The following is a 16,706-nucleotide window of genomic DNA, read 5'->3' as shown; positions in this document are numbered from 1 at the left end:
GGAGAGGAATATGGCGGAGCGACGGGAGTTGAGTTGTTCGGAGAGGAGGTGAGTGAGGTGAAGGAGAATGTCATCGGCAGAGAAGGATGGTCGAAAGCCACATTGGGTGGAGGGAAGGAAGCGGTGCCGGTGGAGATGCTGGTGGATGCGGCGGGTTAGAATGGATTCCAGGACCTTGCTGAAGACCGAGGTAAGGCTTATAGGACGGTAGGAGGAGACAGCGGAAGGTGGTTTATCGAGTTTGAGGAACATCAGGATCCGGGAGGTTTTCCACAGGTCGGGGTAGAAGCCGGTGGACAAGACCACATTGTACAGCCTGGCCAGGGTGGAGAGGAAGGGGGCGGGAGCTTCACGGACGTGACGGTAAGTAACACGGTCGTGACCAGGAGCAGTGTTGCGTTTGGTGCGGAGTATATCGATGATGTCTTGAGTAGTTATAGGGTTATTGAGTTCAGTGTGTGTAATGTTGTCCAAGTACTGGAAGCCAGGAGCTAGTGGAGGGATAGAGGTGTCAGTTCGATCGCGGACATCGGGGAAGAGGGAATAATCGAACTGGGGATCGTCAGGGATGGTAAAGACATCGGTGAGGTAGGAGGCAAAATGGTTGGCCTTACTAAGGTTGTCAGGAAAGGGATTGTCATTATGAAGGAGAGGATAGTAAGGGGGGGGGGGGGTTTGATCCAGTAAGGCGGCGGAAGGCTGACCAGTATTTGGACGAGTTAATACGTAGGGTAGCATTAAGACGGGTGCATGTCTGTCGCCAGTCCCGGCGTTTCTTAGCCGCGAGCAAGTTCCGGATGTGTCTCTGGAGTTGCCGGTGGCGTTGTAGTGTGTCCCGGTCACGCGTGTGGAGGAAGGCACGGTAGAGACGACGGGATTCTCGAAGGACGGCCTGTGGGGGTAAAGTGGGACGGTGCGGGTGGATGGCGACGGTAGGGATGTGGGCCTCCACGGCCTCAGACAAGGTCTGCTGGAGAAAGGATGCGGCATGGGTTATGTCATGTGGGCGGTGGTAGGTGAGGGGGTGGCTATCGACTCGGGTAGTAAGGGTATCCCGGTATGCTTTCCAGTCGGCACGGGAGTAATCATGGACATACTTGGGGGAAGGGTCAAGACGAGGATCGGGACGGGGGCGACGACCGTCTGATATTGTAAGAAGGACAGGGAGATGGTCACTGCCAATAGGGTCGAGGACGTCCACCGCTATGCGGCCAAGGAGGTTGGGGGAGGCTAGGACGACATCGGGTGTGGTATTGGATTCAGGGCGGGTGTGTTGGGGAAGAGGAAGGACATCTCCTTGGATGGTGGCGAGGAACCGATGCCACCGCCGTAACTGGGTGGCGGAGCGACTATGGATATTGAGATCTGCGGCAATCACGTAGGAGGAGAAGGTACGGTCGATGTGGGAAAGGAAGTCAAAAGGAATAGGGGCAGAGGGGCGGACATAGATGGTGGCGCAGGTAACGGTGAGGCCGGGGAAGAATAGACTAAGGATCAGGTGTTCCGTGGGGTTGGGAAGGAGGGGTTGGAGCCGAACAGGGATCTGGCGATGGTGGCCAATGGCAACTCCGCCACGCGCTATCGCGAGGGGGTTGTCAGAGCGGTGAAGGAGGTAGGGCGAGGTATGGACAGTATGGTGGGGCTGGAGAAATGTTTCGTTTAGGAGGAAGGCATCCACTCAGTGGGTGGTGAGGGTATGCATAAGGAGATTCTTGTTGACAGGAAGGGAACGGATGTTGTTAAACAGGATACGTTGCTGTCGCGCCATAGTGGGAATTTAGACGAGGGTGTCGAGACGGGAGAAGGTAAAATGGGCCTGGTTATGGGAGTAGGTGGCGTAAGTGTTGAGCTGGAAGACGGAACGGGCGGCAAGGGATATCTGCTGGAGGGTGTGGGGGCGCTGAAAGGGGTGGATGTTCTGAAGGACAACGGTTACAAAGCGGATGATGTCCTCAGCTGTGGGGGGGGACGGAGGGAATTGCCGGGAGGGGTGGGGCATCCAAGGGGCGGACAGGGACAGTGAGTTCAGGAGCGGAGGGAGGGGGTCGGGCCTTGCACTTTTGGGAGTAGGTTGGGTGTTGGAGGTTACAGGTGTTACAGGAGGGGGGGGACTGAAGGTTGGGGCACTGCCGGAGGAAGTGTGCTTCTTTGCAGTGCGGACAGACGGGGGCCTCGCGGCACTCAGATGTAGGATGTGCATTATAGCGCAAGCACCTCTGGCAGCGGATGGACTGTGGAAGGGAGTGGGATTGGTCGACATTATAACGGCGGTTGAAAAGGAGGGCACCCTCCTTGAGGAGGAGGTCTATGGAGGGAGCATGCTCGAAGAACACCCGCATGAGGCGGGTGGGGCCGGCTGGATTGTGAATCCGGCGGACAGCTCGAACCTCTAGATAGTAATGGGCCTTCAGCTCCGCCAACACCTCCTCCTCCGTGATCATCGGGCTAAGCCGAGTGATCACGGCAGTGAGGGTCGGTGGGCGACGGGGCGGCTGGGGTTGTCGGGATGAGGAGGGGGAGGGAGCAGGGGCAAGGGAGGCATGGGGACCAAACGAGGTGAGGGGAATGCGGGAGAGGATGTCGGAGTGGAGGGTGGGGCTGGGGGATGTGATCAGGACGGAGTCCCGACGGGGGGTGAGAAGGGAGATCGGGGCTCCGGGGAAGTGCTGGCGGAGGAGAAGGGTAAGATTGCGGGCCTCCAGGAGAGAGGGATCAGGGTGAGAAAGGAGGTACCTGTAGGAGGGGGAGGTAGAGGAGGGAGTAGATAGGGCAGGTGGGGTGGTATCCATGGCATCCTGGGGGATTGGAGGGGGGACAGTCGGCGACTTCTTGGGAGCAGAAGAGGCTGGGGTGCCGCTGGGACGTTTCACAGCAGGAGAGGGATGGGAAGAGGTGTGAGGGATGGGGACGACCGGGAGATGGCGGGAGATGCAGGTCCCACCGGCGGTGCAGGCACTGGTGGTGGTGCTGGTGCTGGCGCTGGAGCTGGAGCTGGCGCCACAGAAGATGCAGTGGCAGTGGTTGGCACTGGCGATGGAGAGGGCGATGGTGATGGTGATGGTGATGACGATGATGATGGTGTAGCGTGGGTGGTGGCCTGACGGGCAACAACCCTGGCGGGGGTGGCATGAGTTACATGTGGGAGGGGAGGGAATGGGTCACGTAAGGCATGGGGGGTAGGAACAGGGGAGGGAGCAACAAAATGAGCGGGGGTGGGAAGAGTGAGAAGGGGGCGAATATATGGGGGAGGCGGTGATTGAGCACACCACGTGATGGTGGTGGCAGCAAGTGAGGGGGACGTGTACACGATTGCAGTAGTAGTGGCGGTAGTTGTGGGGGTTGTCATGGTGAGAGGATAAGTGGGAGAGGGGAAAAGAGGGAAAATAACAGGGGACAGTCAAAGGACAAGGACAAGAGACTGACGAAGAGGAAGGGTAAGACGTAAGCAGAGACGACAGAACGAAAGACGGGCAGGGAGCGGCGGCGGCGTCGGCGGCGAGCAGCGGCAGCGGCGGCAGGAACCAGATGCGGCGCCGACGGCGGCGGCGGCGGCGGCGGCGGCGGCGGTCGGCAACAGCAGCAGCGGCAGGAACCGGATACGATGGCTTCAACCGGCGTCGGCGGGAGACCGGCGGCGGCGGCGGCGGCGGCGGCGGCGGCGGCGGCGGCGGCGGCAGCTGCAGCGATCACTGAAACTCCTAGCACTTCGATATTAACGACAATAATATCGAAGGGCGCAACCCTCTCGAGTTACGCCGAAGAAGGTGGCAGTACTGTTTTTTTTTTTTTTTTTTTTTTTCCTTTATTGTGATTTTAATACCTGTGACAAACAGGTAGGCCGGCAGCGGACCAAGTATGCCGCTCTTCGGCCTCAGAGTATACACAGAACAGAGATGAGTGAGATATAAAAACAATCAAGACGGCGGGGTACAAACAGTAGACAAAACAGAGTTAAAACGGAGTCGGTCACGTGCGCAGCACAATGGATAAAAGCGGAGAAACACGGTGCACAAACGCAGATGGCAGATGGCCACACGTGAACCAGCGGAGCACAAACGACGAAACACAAACACACTGCAGGAGAGTCGAGGCACAAACACATGCGATGGTCTTCGGCGTAGGACGATGAAAGTAACTGATGGAAGACAGCAGAGTCGTGGCCTGCCAAGGGGAAAAGGTGTGGGGAAGAGGAGAGAGAGGGGGAGGGGAAGATGCCAGTGGAGGAGAGGGATGGAGGAGAAGGGGGAGGGTAGGGGGAGTGGAAGCCCAAGGAGAAAGGGGAGGGGAGGGAGGGAGAGAAGGGAGAGAGGGTGCCCACAGGAAAAGGAGAGGAGAGGGAAGGTAAGGCTCAAAGTTGGTAGGAGGGGTAGATGGAGGGGAGGAGGGCATCATCAGGGAGGGGGAGTTGACGGAAGCCACCGAGGGAGAGGGTGTGGAGGGTGTAAAGATGGAGAGCAGGTGGGATATAGGAATGCAGGCGCGGCAGCGGGTTGGGGTGGGAGAGGATGGGAGAGACAAGAGGGTGTGGAGGATCAAGCTTGCGGGAGGTGTAGAGGATCCGTAACCGTTCGAGGAAAAGGAGGAGGTGCGGGAAGGGAATCAGGTCATAGAGGATCCGCGTGGGGGAAGGGAGACGGATGCGATAGGCGAGGCGGAGCGCATGGCGTTCTAGGATCTGAATGGACTTGTAGAAGGTAGGAGGGGCAGAGATCCAGGCGGGATGAGCATAGCAAAGGATAGGACGGATGAGGGACTTGTAGGTGTAGAGGATGGTGGAAGGGTCCAGACCCCATGTACGGCCAGAAAGGAGCTTAAGGAGGCGGAGGCGGGAGCGTGCCTTGGCTTGGATCGTCCGGAGATGTGGGTTCCAGGAGAGGCGACGGTCGAGGGTGACACCAAGGTACTTGAGAGTAGGTGTGAGGGTGATGGGACGGCCATAAATAGTAAGATAGAAATCAAGGAGACGGAAGGAACGAGTGGTTTTGCCTACAATGATCGCCTGGGTCTTGGAAGGATTGACCTTGAGCAACCACTGGTTACACCAAGTGGTGAACCGGTCAAGATAGGATTGGAGAAGGTGCTGGGAGCGTTGCAGGGTGGGAGCGAGGGCAAGGAAGGCAGTGTCATCGGCGTACTGGAGAAGGTGTAGGGGAGGTGCAGGTGGAGGCATGTCTGCCGTGTAAAGGAGGTAGAGAAGAGGGGAAAGGACGGAACCTTGGGGCACACCGGCGGAGGGGTAGAAGGTGTAGGAATCAGTGTTGTGGATGGTGACATAGGAAGGACGGTGGGAAAGGAAGGAAGCGACCAGACGGACATAGTTGAGAGGAAGAGCAAAGGTTTGGAGCTTGAAAAGGAGACCGGAATGCCACACACGGTCATATGCGCGTTCGAGGTCGAGGGAAAGGAAGATGGCGGAACGACGGGAATTGAGTTGTTCGGAGAGGAGGTGAGTGAGGTGAAGGAGGAGGTCATCGGCTGAGAAGGACGGCCGAAAGCCACATTGGGTAGGGGGGAGGAGGCGGTGTTGGTGAAGGTGCTTGTGTAGGCGGCGGGTAAGAATGGATTCCAGGACCTTGCTGAAGACCGAGGTAAGGCTGATGGGACGGTAGGAGGAGACAGCGGAAGGCGGTTTGTCGGGCTTGAGGAACATCAGGATCCGGGAGGTTTTCCACAGGTCGGGGTAGTAGCCGGTATGCCGTACTGCTTTGGCAAATGCTTTATCCGCGCCATTTGCCTTAATCACATCTGAGAGTAATTCTTAATAATACGCCTGTCGCTAATTGTTCCTCATCATAGATACTGTTTGCCATACGGCCACGATTCGCAACTGATTTCCAAGATTCGTCTTCCTCCTGTGAGGCTGGAACTCACGAACCCTGGTTTACTAGACCAATGCTCTACCACTGAGCTAAACAGGCGCCGCCTAGCGGCACTTTTGCGAACTTCGTCCGTACGGTCGTCTGAATCATCAGACTTCAGCTGACAACACTTCATATTTTCGACTAATATTTGCAGCTATGGCGACCCATTACTGCTTGGCTACACATCTGACACGTAGCCGATGTTCTCTCCAAACAAAACCACCTGCACTTCAGAACATGACTTTCACACATGTCTACAAAATCACCTTCACCTTCAAATACAGTTTTCTTGCGACTGATGGAGACGTAGGCAAATTTTAAAGTTGCTATTTCCATTACATCACGTTAATCAGAAAATCGGTAATTTAAATCTGCAGCGGAAAAAAATTCCGTTCCGCCCAGCGTAGGGCTCGAACCCACGACCCTGTGAATAAGAGTCTTATGCACTACCGACTGAGCTAGTCATGCTGCCTCGTTGAAAACCGGCTGCGTAGCAGATCACACAGTACTCGTTTGGGTTGGGTGGTCCCATACAGATTCTCTCCATGCTTCCTAATGTTTTCCTAACGTCACACTCGTCACGTACTTCACTTTTATTTCATATTTATTACTGAGAGTTAAAGGAATTGCATGACAATCTGCAGAGCTAGCGGCGCCAAAATTGACACACATACTTGATGTGACTCAAAAGCCGAACGAGTTACTTTCCGACGTTGTTTTAGATGTGCAAGTGCCAGTCAAAACTCGCGGTGAGGGCACTCTGCCGACCATTTCGCTAGGTAACACCGGTCTTGTTGTGTGTGTTTCAGGCTAAAGACCATCTCCAAGCACAGAATGGTCAACAGCAACATTCAGACGGTTTCGTACTGCTCAATTGCTACATTAAAACGGTATGTTTCTTTTTCAGAACTGGAAAAACACGATCGTGACAGGATTCGAACCTGCAATCTTCGGATCCGAAGTCCGACGCCTTATCCATTTGGCCTCACGGTCATTGACGACAAAGTACAACTTATATACGACTCATCTCGAAACGCTCACGCCCCTGAGGAATTGTGTTTTCGTTCCACACAGCCGCTGCACCTTACTCTTTCCCACCCATTCGTTACATCAACCTCTTACGAGACCGACCAAACATAGACAGGAAAACAAGACCACACACTTTGCGCATTCGGAATCGATGGCAGGGTGTCCCTTGCCGCATTTGCTACGATGGCCATTTGCTACTTCTGCAGAAGCGGCGGCGGCTACGACGACGACGACGACGAGAGGCTCTGAGATTTGTCAGAAATTCATCTATAAAATGTAATTCAGACTGCCTCGTCCCACCTTATGCCGTACCGCTTTGGCAAATGCTTTATCTGCGCCATTCGCCTTAATCACATCTGAGAGTATTTCTTAATAATACGCTTGTCGCTAATTGTTCCTCATCACAGATACTGTTTGCTATACGGCCACGACGCGCAACTGATTTCCAAGATTCGTCTTCCTCCTGTGAGGATGGAACTCACGACCCCTGGTTTACTAGACCAATGCTCTACCACTGAGCTAAACAGGCGCCGCCTAGCGGCACTTTTGCGTACTTCGTCCGTACGGTCGTCTGAATCATCAGACTTCAGCTGACAACACTTCATATTTTCGACTAATATTTGCAGGTATGGCGACCCATTACTGCTTGGCTACACATCTGACACGTAGCGGATTTCTCTCCAAACAAAACCACCTGCACTTCAGAATATGACTTTCACACATGTCTACAAAATCACCTTCACCTTCAAATACAGTTTTCTTGCGACTGATGGAGACGTAGGCAAATTTTAAAGTTGCTATTTCCATTACATCACGTTAAACAGAAAATCGGTAATTTACATCTGCAGCGGAAAAAAATTCCGTTCCGCCCAGAGTAGGTCTCGAACCCACGACCCTGTGAATAAGAGTCTCATGCTCTACGGACTGAGCTAGCCGTGCTGCCTCGTTGGATACCTGCTGGGTAGCAGATCACACTGTACTCGTTTGGGTTGGGAGGTCCCATAAGAATCTCTCCATGCTGCATAATGTTTTCCTCACGTCACACTCGTCACGTACTTCACTTTTATTTCATAATCATTTCTGAGAGGTAAAGGAATTGCATGACAATATGCAGAGGTAGCGGCGTCAAAATTAACACAAATACCTGATGTGACTCAAAAGCCGAACGAGTAACTTTCCGACGTTGTTTTAGATGTGCAAGTGCCAGTCAAAACTCGCGGTGAGGGCACTCTGCCGACCATTTCGCTAGTTAACACCGGTCTTGTTGTGTGTGTTTCAGGCTCAAGACCATCTCCAAGCACAGAATGGTCAACAGCAACATTCAGACGGTTTCGTACTGCTCAATTGCTACATTAAAACGGCATGTTTCTTATTCAGAACTGGAAAAACACGACCGTGACAAGATTCGAACCTGCAATCTTCGGATACGAAGTCCGACGCCATATCCATTAGGCCACACGGTCACTGACGACCGAGTATAACTTATATACGACTCTTCTCGAAACGCTCACACCCCCTGAGGAATTGTGTTTTCGTTCCACACAGCCGCTGCCCCTTATTCTTTCCCACCCATTCGTTACATCCAACCTCTTACGAGACCGACCAGACAGAGACAGGAAAACAAGACCACACACTTTGCGCATTCTGAATCGATGGCAGGGTGTCCCTCGCCGCATTTGCTACGATGGCCATTTGCTACTTCTGCAGAAGCGGCGGCGACGACGACGACGACGACGACGACGACGACGACGACGACGACGACGACGACGACGAGAGGCTCTGAGATTTGTCAGAAATACATCTATAAAATGTAATTCAGACTGACTCGTCCCACCTTATGCCGTACCGCTTTGGCAAATTCTTTATCTGCGCCATTCGCCTTAATCACATCTGAGAGTAATTCTTAATAAAACGTCTGTCGCTAATTGTTCCTCATCACAGATACTGTTTGATATATGGCCAACACGCGCAACTGATTTCCAAGATTCGTCTTCCTCCTGTGAGGATTGAACTCACGACCCCTGGTTTACTAGACCAATGCTCTACCACTGAGCTAAACAGGCACCGCCTAGCGGCACTTTTGCGTACTTCGTCCGTACGGTCGTCTGAATCATCAGACTTCAGCTGACAACACTTCATATTTTCGAGTAATATTTGCAGCTATGGCGACCCATTACTCCTTGGCTACACATCTGACACGTAGCCGATGTTCTCTCCAAACAAAACCACCTGCACTTCAGAACATGACTTTCACACATGTCTACAAAATCACCTTCACCTTCAAATACAGTTTTCTTGCTAGTGATGGAGACGTAGGCAAATTTTAAAGTTGCTATTTCCATTACATCACGTTAATCAGAAAATCGGTAATTTACATCTGCATCGGAAAAAAATTCGGTTCCGCCCAGCTTAGGGCTCGAACCCACGACCCTGTGATTAAGAGTCTCATGCTCTACCGACTGAGCTAGCAGTGTTGCCTCGTTGGATACCTGCTGGGTAGCAGATCACACAGTACTCGTTTGGGTTGGTTGGTCCCATACAGAATCCCGCCATGCTGCCTAATGTTTTCCTAACTTCACACTCGTCACGTACTTCACTTTTATTTCATAATCATTTCTGAGAGGTAATGGAATTGCATGACAATTTGCAGAGCTAGTTTCGTCAAAATTAACACACATACCTGACGTGACTCATAAGCCGAACGAGTTACTTTCCGACGTTGTTTTAGATGTGCAAGTGCCACTCAATCCTCGCGGTGAGGGCACTCTGCCGACCATTTCGCTAGTTAACACCGGTCTTGTTGTGTGTGTTTCAAGCTCAAGACCATCTCCAAGCACAAAATGGTCAACAGCAACATTCAGACGGTTTCGTACTGTTCAATTGCTACATTAAAACGGTATGTTTCTTTTTCAGAACTGGAAAAACACGACCGTGACAGGACTCGAACCTGAAATCTTCGAATCCGAAGTCCGACGCCTTATCCATTAGGCCATACTGTCACTGACAACAAAGTGTAACTTATATACGACTAATCTCGAAACGCTCACACCCCCTGAGGAATTGTGTTTTCGTTCCACACAGCCGCTGCCCCTTACTCTTTCCCACCCATTCGTTACATTCAACCTCTTACGAGACCGACCAAACATAGACAGGAAAACAAGACCACACACTTTGAGCATTCGGAATCGATGGCAGGGTGTCCCTCGCCGCATTTGCTACGATGGCAATTTGCTACTACTGCAGAAGCGGCGGCCGCGACGACGATGACGACGACGACGACGACGACGACCGCGAGAGGCTCAGAGATTTGTGAGAAAAAATCTATAAAATGTAATTCTGACTGCCTCGTCCCACCTTATGCCGTACCGCTTTGGCAAATGCTTTATCTGCGCCATACGCCTTAATCACATCTGAGAGTAATTCTTAATAAAACGCCTGTCGCTAATTGTTCGTCATCACAGATACTGTTTGCTATAGCAAATGACGCGCAACTGATTTCCAAAATTCGTCTTCCTCCTGTGAGGATGGAACTCACGACCCCTGGTTTGCTTAGGCAGTGCACTAACACTTTTTTTTTTTTTAGTGAAAAGTAGGGGCTGTCCGGGATTTGAACCCGGGACCTCCTGCAACCAAAGCATTAATCATACTCTTTTTTTTTTCGGGCCTCCATCCACCCCTTCTAGCCCGTCCTCACGCTCGCCAAAATTGCCTTCATCGGCTCGGCTTCTCCGCCATAAAAAAAGTCACCGTTTATATTAAATAATATTCGTGTGACAGTTTAATGCTCTTCTGTATGCATTTGGATAGTTGGTTAAAACACTATATTGCATGTGGGGATTAAACAAATTAACTCTTCTGCGAGAATGTGAGTAACTCATCACAACGTCCAGGGAAGACTGCATATGTGAAAATAAACTGGAGGGTGCTGGAGTCTTCCGCAGCATGAAGGAACAAATCTTCTCCTCCTCTTTTATGGGAGATTGAAACATAAAAGAATCACGTCTTCCGTGCATATAAACGAATCTTCCTAAATAAGTAAGAAAAGAATAATTGTAATGTGAGTATTAGATCTCCGAAATTCCACGTGGTTCCTGTAGAGCAGTCTCGTATTGCTGTCGACAGGAGAGGCATCGCCCCCCAAAGTGTCACCACTGTCGGGGCGGTCCGTCGCATATTCGTGACCGTTCGATTCCCGCAATCCGGATCCTAATTGCGGCCATTATAATTCTGAAGGGGCCATCCGGCAGTAGTTTCGTACTGCAGACGTCGCCCTGGATGAATATCTCTCTACGTTAATGTTCGGAGTAGGAAAGACGCATACTTTTCTCTATATTTGTCTATTCGTTGAAGTTTCTGGTGTTGAGTTAGTAGGTATAACCAACAGTCTTCTTTATTTTTTTCTGGCGCCGATAATATATAATACACCGTCTGACCTTGAAGCCAATTGACTGCTCGTCGTTTTGAGGGGGGTGGGGGGTATGGAACGGCATCGGGAGTGAGGAGTCCAGCTGGAGTAATCATCCTAGGTGGAGTACGCAGCATACTTGAGAGCTTCCGCGCAAAGAGAATCCAGATGTCCTTCACATCGTCGCATAGAAAGCGATGTTCAATGGTATCTAGTAAAGTACAGTGAACGCAATTCGGAGTGTCGGACAAGTGAATCATGTGTAGCTTTGAATTTGTCGGTATGATCCTATTGACCGCCATGTACCACGTAGACCGCACCTGCGATGGTAAGTGTGCGTCGTGAATGTTTTCCCAGATCTTTGCCCAATTGCAGTCTTTATACTTTACTTCTATTCTGTTCCGCGATTTACTGTCCGTCAGGCAGCTGTAAAGAGCTCTGACCCTGTAAAGATCATTCTCAGGTATGGTGCATTGAACATAGCTGTAATCTAGGAAAAAATTACTAAAGTGGCATAATGCAGTCGGGATGTGACTTACGTTGACAGGAGGCGTCATGCTGGCTGGTGCGATTTCATGGAGAAGAAGGGCCGTTAAGGAATGTGTTGTTCGTTGCCATTGTTTATACACGTTGCTGATATATAATGCTTTCGCTTTGTGGTAAACATCAGTCAGATTGAGGCCGCCCTTTCCCATGGGGAGCGTCAAGGTTTCAAATGCGACTTTGAAAATTTGTCCCCTACTGACAAAGTGGCCAAGCGCCGCAAGCATGCGTTGTGCTATGACCTTTGGTATTGGGAGGATTTGCGCGACATAATTGACTTTTGAAACGATGTAAGTATTGACTAAAAGCACTCTTTGTATGGCGTTGAGATTTCGCAAATGATGTTGCCGTATGCCGGCCCGAATTTGTGCCAACAATCTCCTATAGTTAAGAGCAGCCGTGCAGCGGATGCTGCGCGTGTATTCAATGCCGAGACATTTAAAAGTTGCCATCCTTTTTAGTGAACGGCTATTGACAAGTTCTAGTCCCCTACCAAGTGCCATAACGACAGACTTTTTACAGTTGACTTTCGCTCCTGAGGCGGCTTCATAAGTGTTTATCAGCTGAAACGCGCGTTCTAAGTCTTCAACTTTCGTCACCACGAAACTGACGTCATCCGCAAATGCCTGGAAGACAATCTTCTGGCCATGTATACGTAATCTCGGAAGGTCTTGCGTCAGGGAGAACAGCAAGGGTTCAAGAGCAACTGCAAACAAAGCCATTGACATCGGGCAACCTTGTCGGACCGACCTAGTGATGGATATAGGTTTACTTAGTTGTCCTTTGAGACAGATCTTGGATGTTCCGTTTCTCAGCAGGAGTGTAACAGTGTCAATAACTTTCCGTGGAAAATTCATTGCTGCCATCACGCACAGAAGATATGAGTGACTGACTTTATCGAATGCTTTTTCAAAATCTAGCGAGACTAGAGCGCATCGGATGTCACAAGCGGCGGCTGTAGCTATGATATCTCTATATTCGCTTAACGTCTGCTGGATGTTTCTAGTTTTCCCAACGCTCGTTTGATAGGCCCCCGTGACAGTACTGAGTACCGTACTGAATCGCTGCATCATGACCCGCGCGAATATCTTATAATCCATATTAAGTAATGTAATCGGTCGGAGATTGTCGACTGTCTTGCCCGCTGGGGTTTTGGGGACCAATACCACTATGCCCTCACAGTATTCCCTTAGGATATCATCTCCAGCGTTTAGGATATCATTACAGACCATGGTCATCTTTGGAACTAAATTGTGTCGAAAAGTTCTATAAAACTCGGCCGGTAATCCGTCGGGGCCAGGCGATTTATTCTGTGGGCTCCCTCGAATGGCGTCCGCTACTTCATCGTCAGTTATTACTGCAGCGAGGCCGTCTGCTTCTTCCGTGCTCAATGTCGCGAAACGGCGTGCCATGAGGGCTTGCTGCGCCGCTATATCCACCGGGTGTTCCGTTAACTGTGCTGTGAAATGTTTATAAATCTCGTCTCGTATGTTGCGCTGGTGGTGTAAGTGTCGACCATCTGTAGTGTGCAGTTCTGTCAATATCTTTCTGTGCCCCCTTTTCTGTTCGCGAATAACATGATACATTGATGTCGTTTCGTCCTGTACGGTGTTTTGCAGACGTGTCCTGACTTTACAGCCTTCCAATTGCTTCCGTTTGAGGGTTAAAATCGTAGCCTGTATTCGTTTAATATGCATACGATTTGCTATTACCGTTGCATCTTCTCGATATAAATCCATTAAACACTGAAAGTAGAATTCCAGGGTTTGCTTCTGCCAGGCACATCGATCTCTGGAATAATTCTTCATCGCTTTTGTTAAGGCGGGTTTTGCACATTTTACCCACCACGTAATGGCAGAGTCGTATGCGGGAAACTTTCGTTCGCATTCTGCCCACGTGTTGCGGAAGACTGTGTGACACTCGGGTTCTGTTAAACGCACTACATTTACTTTCCATGTCCCCTTGCCCTGTACGTCCCTTGTTTGGCTAAATTGACGGTACATAAATATGCCACATGATCTGTAAAGACAGTCGGCCATAGCTCTGCCTGCAAAACATGTTCACTCATATTTGCTGATGCGTAGATTCTATCGACGCGGCTAGCTGAGTGACCAGCAACGAATGTGAATCCGGGCCTGTCACCGTGTCTATGCTCCCATGTGTCTATTAAATTTAACTCTTCAATGATGGCGCGAAGCTCGCCGGACGGATTGAAATTTAGTGTCTGGTCTTTGGGACTGAGTACACAGATAAAAATCACCAGCGAATATAAGTTGGTCTGAAGGTGGTGTGAAAAGTGGCACAATGCCATCTTTAAAAAACTCTGCTCTCTGTCGTCGTCTCCCAGAACCGGAAGGGGCGTAGAGATTAATAAATCTGGTAGTATCGATAGTAGTCGCTATACCTCTGCTATTCGCCAGGCGTTCGATATGTGACATCACTATCCCTTCCTTAGCCATGATCGCGGTCCCTAGTTCAGTACCATTTCCAGGATTAACGACGGCATTGTAACCTGTGATACGGTCAAGGTTAATATTGGTCACTTCCTGCAGCATAATGAGATCAATATCAGCGGCATAGAGAAAATCTTGAAGGTTTTTTAAGTTGAGAGGGCTACTGATCTTATTGATGTTCAATGTCGCAATGCGGTAAGCTTGCAAGGACGTCATGAGAACAGAGGTGTACGTGACAATATGCCTACTATTGATGTGGCGAACATCATCTAAAAGATGTCCGCGTCATCAGCCACTGCACCGACGCCGGCGGTAGCCGTGTGTTGCTGGTGGGACACACCTGCTTGAGCTTCTGATGACGGATTCTCTATACCGCGCCGATCCCGTACTAAATCTTCTTCCTGACCACCCTCTTCAACGTCATCTGACCAATCGCACACGAACTTGTCTGCGTTCATATCGCAATCCGAGAGCTTGGAACTTTCAGGCATAGGGTTCGGATCCAAGGAATCGGCCACCGCAGGGTCCCCTGAGGGCGATCGTCCGTGACCAGTGTCCGATTCGTCTGTCCGAGATTTTTTTGCCGTTTTGCTGGTTGCCGACGACGATGGGTCAGTTACTTCAGTCAGTTTCTGTCTGGCGTGGTTCGCCTTTTCACCCAATATTGGCGCCTTTGCTTCTGCCCCTTGATGTGCTAGCCGGCGTTTCTTCTGAGATTTGGGAGACCGCGGGGGCTGGTGGCCAGCCATCTCGATCGACTCCATCCGGTCCACGTCGGACTTGTCGTCTCGAACCGGTACGCCCGCCGGAATACTTTCGGTGTCCGGTGGGTGCCCCATCTGAGAGTGAGTATTGCCCTCCTTCTGGGTGTGTGAAAAAGGAACATTCGGTACATCGTTCGCTTCCATTGGTGTAGCGCCTTCGTGCACTGCGTGCAAACCCTCTAGCGAAACATATAAACTAGGTTCCGAGGTGACATTAGCCCGAGCGGCGGCGACGTATGATAATGGCAACGTAGACGTCGGGCCGCGCAACTCACGCTCACCGGCCGGTATTTGCGCCACGCGTCATTGGACACACTGAGCACGGATAAGTTCTGTGGACCCACATCCCGCACAAGTTCTAGGCTGCCCGTCATAAATCACTATGGCCCTGTAGCCACACACAGTGATGTAGGACGGAATGTGCTTTAACATATCTATCTTCACCTGACGGACACCGTTTAGCACTGGGAAAATATGCATGGTCTACCACTTTTCTGCCGTATTGCTGATGACTGTTCCATATTCCCTCAATTTGGCATTAATCTGGTCAGCGGAAATTTCAAAGGGTAATTCAAATATGCGAACAGTTTTCACTCCGAGACCAGCAAGCGAAATTCTGACATCACCAACATTGCCGTCAGAATGGTTGAACTTCAACACTCCTCCACAAGATTGAACGACCTGCTCGCATTTCTCGGGATTCAACAATTTGAGGTACACCGTACTGCTGACGATAGACAGGTGAATGCCAATCATATCATCAATAGTTATTTTCATGACGTCTCTAATAAATAACTCAACCTCAAAGGATTTGGGTCGTGCATAATGAGGGTCAAAACTCAATTTCAACGTGTCTTTCCGTATAAGTTGATCCATTATAGTCGAATGCAATTCATCACGCCACAATAAAACTACGTAGCAATGCGCACACTCACCAAACAACACGCGACCGCCACAGGCGAGAGCGAAAACAACCCTCGTCCGCCCGCCAAGGCCGCTGCCGGCTGACTGCGCCCACTGAGCTAAAGAGGCGCGGCGTAGCGGAACTTCTGAGTACTTCGTCAGTACGGTCGTCTGAATCATCAGACTTCAGCTGACAACACTTAATATTTTCGACTAATATTAGCCGCTATAGCGACCCATTACCGCTTGGCTACACATCTGACACGTAGCCGATGTTCTCTCCAAACAAAACCACCTGCACTTCAGAACATGACTTTCACACATGTCTACAAAATCACCTTCACCTTCAAATACAGTTTTCTTGCGACTGATGGAGACGTAGGCAAATTTTAAAGTTGCTATTTCCATTACATCACGTTAGTCAGAAAATCGGTAATTTACATCTGCAGCAGAAAAAAAATCTGTTCCGCCCAGCGTAGGGCTCGAACCCACGACCCTGTGAATAAGAGTCTCATGCTCTACCGACTGAGATAGCTGTGCTGCCTCGATGGATATCTGCTGGTTAGCAGATCACACAGTACTCGTTTGGGTTGGGTGGTCCCATACAGAATCTCTCCATGCTTCTTAATGTTTTTCTAACGTCGCACTCGTCACGTACTTCACTTTTATTTCATAATCATTTCTGAGAGGTAAAGGAATTGCATGACAATCTACAGAGCTAGTTTCGTCAAAATTAACACACATACAT

The 16,706-nt window shown here is 50.5% G+C and overlaps 3 non-coding genes across 3 annotated transcripts; all 3 read right to left on the bottom strand.

Moving 5' to 3' along the window:
* Positions 1-8,280: 8,280 nt before the first annotated feature.
* Positions 8,281-8,353, bottom strand: Trnar-ucg (transfer RNA arginine (anticodon UCG)). The gene has a single exon. It is a non-coding gene; the product is annotated as a tRNA-Arg (tRNA).
* A 528-nt stretch (positions 8,354-8,881) lies between these two features.
* Positions 8,882-8,953, bottom strand: Trnat-agu (transfer RNA threonine (anticodon AGU)). The gene has a single exon. It is a non-coding gene; the product is annotated as a tRNA-Thr (tRNA).
* A 7,472-nt stretch (positions 8,954-16,425) lies between these two features.
* Positions 16,426-16,498, bottom strand: Trnak-cuu (transfer RNA lysine (anticodon CUU)). Its single transcript has one exon. It is a non-coding gene; the product is annotated as a tRNA-Lys (tRNA).
* Between the last annotated feature and the right edge of the window lie 208 nt (positions 16,499-16,706).

Source organism: Schistocerca gregaria, chromosome 10 (genome assembly GCF_023897955.1).
Source record: "Schistocerca gregaria isolate iqSchGreg1 chromosome 10, iqSchGreg1.2, whole genome shotgun sequence".
NCBI classification, from domain to species: Eukaryota; Metazoa; Arthropoda; class Insecta; order Orthoptera; family Acrididae; genus Schistocerca; species Schistocerca gregaria.
This window is presented reverse-complemented; position numbering and strand designations above follow the sequence as displayed.